Source organism: Littorina saxatilis, linkage group LG17 (assembly GCF_037325665.1).
Source record: "Littorina saxatilis isolate snail1 linkage group LG17, US_GU_Lsax_2.0, whole genome shotgun sequence".
Taxonomy (NCBI): domain Eukaryota; kingdom Metazoa; phylum Mollusca; class Gastropoda; order Littorinimorpha; family Littorinidae; genus Littorina; species Littorina saxatilis.
Genome location: NC_090261.1, coordinates 36,954,226 through 36,958,810, shown reverse-complemented (window position 1 = coordinate 36,958,810; position 4,585 = coordinate 36,954,226). Strand labels below are relative to the sequence as shown.

General features: G+C 41.0%; 1 protein-coding gene across 1 annotated transcript in view; it reads right to left on the bottom strand.

Moving 5' to 3' along the window:
- The window catches only part of LOC138952914 (multiple coagulation factor deficiency protein 2 homolog), a gene marked incomplete in the record, with an annotated part of 6,803 nt that extends 2,692 nt beyond the window's left edge, over nt 1–4,111 (bottom strand). Inside the window, 1 exon segment of the mRNA XM_070324664.1 lies at nt 4,018–4,111.
- Between the last annotated feature and the right edge of the window lie 474 nt (nt 4,112–4,585).

Below are 4,585 nucleotides of genomic sequence, written 5' to 3'. Positions count from 1 at the left end.
CTCACACACACACAACACACACACAGACACACACAGACACACACAGACACACACACAGACACACACAGACACACACACAACACACAACACACACACACACACTCACATACACACACACACACACACACACACACAACACACACACACACACACACACACACACACACACACACACACACACACACACACACACCGATAACGAGGGAGAGACTTACATTTGAATGAATTATACAGAATTCAATGTTACGCACGTTATTTAAATTTGCCATGGCTGTTTCTTCCACTCACATTGTTGCTGTTTCTTGTCTATCTTCTTTTCTTTCAGTACTTACTTTTCTGTTTTCTCTCAGTCTATTACATTTGGTTGTCTACGCTCTGGTGAGTACATCATTAGCTCTCACACTAGAACTGAGAGCAACTGCTACTTATATTTCAACACTGTCTCTTGTGGAAAGTTGCAAGCTTTGTTTCGCTTGTAAAGCCCTAAGAAGGTGTGGCATAAGATTTTCGTTTTTTCACATAGGCCATGCCACAGGGTTTTTCATTGCGTGACTAAACAATGGACAAGACACAGGTGGAACTTTTCTTTGTTTTTGCTTTTTTTGTAACGTGACTTAAACAATCAAAACGACACAGGCGGAACTTTTTGTTTGTTTGCTTTTGCGGTTTCGTTTCTTTGTTATTTTCATTTTTTTATATTTTTCATTGTTTGTATTGTTGTTTTATCAACAAATCACAATCTTTTGATTGGCTTTGTGACGAACTTAAAATTGTAAATAAAAAAAAAGTAAAAATCTGAGCCTCTTTAATAACTGAAAAAGGCGGGACTTTCGTTTGACTTTTTCACTTTTTTTGGGTTTCTTTTCTTTTCTCTTTCTTTTCGGTTTCTATCCTTCTCTTTCTTCTTCCCTTCCTTTTTCTTTGCATTGACGAAACTCAATCTTTGATTGGCTTTGTGTGACTTTATGAGGGCAGTGGGTCATGATGTAAATACACAACAGAAATCTATAAGCCTCTTTGTAAGTCTGCTGCAAACAGGCTGACAAGATATGGACGGCCATCATATACACAAGGGAAGCCCTGTATGCATTATTAAGAGGGCTCTGAGAAATACAAAACACACCGGCATTAACACGACTTGTCTAGTGTTATACAAGTTACGTATTATTAACCCTTTTGGTTGTCTGCGGTATGGATCCTTGATTGGCTAGTGTATTGGGGCGGATATAATTGAGTACTTTGTCTTTAGCTCGATACTGGGGTTAGGTGGGACATGCATAATGTCGATTCTTTATGACATTGCTGTTCGGTAGTTTGTACGTCTGCATCACAACGTTGTACTTCTGTGTGCCAGCGCACACGTGTCTTCCGTGCCAAATATACATATATTATGATTGACCCATCATAAAAGATTGCCTGTGCGCCTAACATGGTTTTTTTTCTCAATGCATTTGTATTTGTCATGGTGTATCACCCTATTTATGGGCTATGGCCTGAAATAAAACATTCCTGAGTCCTGAGTCGTGAGTCCGTGCATGGAGACTCTCGTGTGATTTTTATCAAATAACTCTTCTTCCACTCAATATTTGTTTTCCTTTTTGCAAATGAACCGCACACATTTTACATATACACTCGCACAATTGACTTTCCTTCATTTTGTCAAATAAAGCAAGAAAGGCTTTTTCAAACAAGATCACAATCAAACCCGGAAGTACGAAAAGGGTCACCAGGGGGGGGTGGGGGTCTGTGCACGTGCACGTTGAGGCCAAAAGTGCCATGCACGGTGATCCACGGTGCACGTTACGAAAAAGCTCCATGCACGGTGCACGCCGGACCTCTGTGCACGGTGCACGCTACGAGAATTTCCCCATTCCCATGCACGTTACGTCCAAAAAGCCCATTCCCGGTGCACGTGGTAAAGCATCGCCCCCCTCTACGAAGGTCATCAGTCAACTGATGACCTACAGAAAATTGTCAAATTATTCTTACAACAAGCATATAAAAAGACATATATACCCTACCCTATCTGTCTTGTGAAACAAAGTGTAAGCCAATGAGTTACAACAAACATAAAACCACTGGGAGTCTGAGAGTAAGAAAACCACTACTGGAACATCTGCTTTGATTACCTATTGTCTGAGATATGCGTCGGGGTGTTGGGGTGCAACTGCTAGACACCACTGTCTGGCAGTGTTGGGAGGATTTTGGTTAAGTTTCACTTTGCAGGTTCTTGAGAATTATGTTAGGCCAAATAAAAAAAATAGTCTGTTTACGGTATCCCAACCGACCCTATTTTTTCGCGCGACCCTAGACTTTTTTTTGGCATTTGGGGAAAAAAAAGAAGAAAAAAATTTAAAAAGAAAAAAAAAGTCTTTGTTTTTTGGCAAAATAACTTAAAAATATGTTTTTGGGGAGAAAAAACATTTTTTAAATAAAATCCCGACCTACCGACCCTATTGTTTTTGCCTATGTTACCGTAAACAGACTATTTTTTGGGGGGGCCTTATTATCACACACCCATACAGACACACAGACACAGGCACACAGACACAGACACACACAGACACACAGACACACAGACACACACTTACTTACACGCACAAACAAACACACACATATACACACACACAAACACACGCGTACACACACACATACACACACACTCACACACACAAACAAACACACACACACATATACACACACACACACACACATACACACACACAAACACACACACACACACACACGATCTCATACACATACACCACACACAAACAACAACAACACAGTAGCCACACACACACACACACACACACCACACACATATATATTATACACAAACATTCTTCCCAACTTTCACTAACACACTCAACCACAGTCCAGCACACAACAATATTTCCTCGTCTAAGACACTTACACGGTGATTGATTTTGCGAGTCGGAAAGCCCATCACTCACTGCACTATATACTGTACAATCCAGCTACCCCTCCCCCACTCTTCCTCATGTCAGACTACCTGTCGCGAGGTTGACATAAAGCCAGCAGGCCGTCATGCTATATTTACGGCGCGCGACTCGCTCGTGAAACGCTTCACTGAATGTCCATGTCACGGTAGACTATAACCCTCCTTTGAGCCCGCAAAAAAATAAAAATAAAATTGTCGGTATTATGGAACAAATGGTTTTTTCTTGTATTTACTCTGAGAAAAAAGTAATAAAAAAAGAAACTACACGCTAAAAACCCATGCCTCTCTGGAGTGCATACCCGAAGCATCTTTGCATAAGACTGAGTTAAACGGACACACTACTTGGTTAACATATTACTGAGGACACACACATACAATTATACACACGCACGCACGCACGCACGCATGTACGCATATATACACACACAAGCACGGACCCAAGCACAAAAGTACGCACATGCAAGCACATACTACGTATTCATGCACACATAGCATGCACGCAGAATAAATATGTACACACACGCATGGGATTTTGTTCAAAGAAATAAACGCACACGTGTGCTTGATAATAACACATACACAAATGCGTCCACTTACACGTACTCAGTCACACAGACAGATACACAAGCACGGACACAGACACAGACAGAGAAACATACATAAACTCACACACACACACACACACGCGCGCGCGCCATATGTGCGACCACACAAACATAACACAAATTTACATCTTTAGTGAAAAAAACACAAGCGTGACTTTGCTGCTCAATTGTTACGCTTTGTCGGAAAACGAGCAATCTTAGTTTGAGAATCAGTAAAACTACAACAGGCTGTACAAGAATCTTCCTCCAGCCATATTGTTCGCACGAAAAGGCATGCGCATGCCATAGTCAGAGACCAAAGTCCTAAATACTACACGAACATAAACATCATCTTTTATGTTTCTCGATCTTCAACGATGGAATAAAAAAAATGCTTTCAACAAAATGAATACCACAATAAGAACAAGTCACGCAGAGAAATAGAAGGAAAAGAACACCGAAACTTACCTGAGCGAAAAAGTCCCCACGTGTAGAGAGGTACAATATGGAAAGTCAGCGACCGTGACACTAGGGAATGAGCTGGGGGACTCTAGTAGTGTACGCTAGAGCTCATCACTCAAGATGGGGATGGAAGAAGATGCAGAGGGAGATGGGGCGGGAGAGTGGAGGGGGAGGGGGAGAGTGGAGGAGATGTTAAACGCTCGGCTCATGAATCTTGACGGTTGAAGCCGTGTCACAGGTCCGTTACACAAGCCACTGGGGACATCGTTCGTGTTTATTGTTTTGCGGTGTGTGTGTGTGTGTGTATTTGTGTGAATAGAATAGAATATAGAATAGAATAGAATAGAATATATTTTATTGTCGGAACCAAATTGGTTATTGACACAAAGAGCGATTAAAACAATCTGAAATAAACTTTCCTAGACAAATTTGTATTCTGTCTTCGCAAAATACTTAACTAGGTTTATTGTTGGAATACTTTATATCTATATTAGATAGATCCTTTATAAAATCATTTCGCAGTTCAGTGAACTTTTGACATCCGTCTAGGAAGTGAATTTCATGTGTGTGAGTG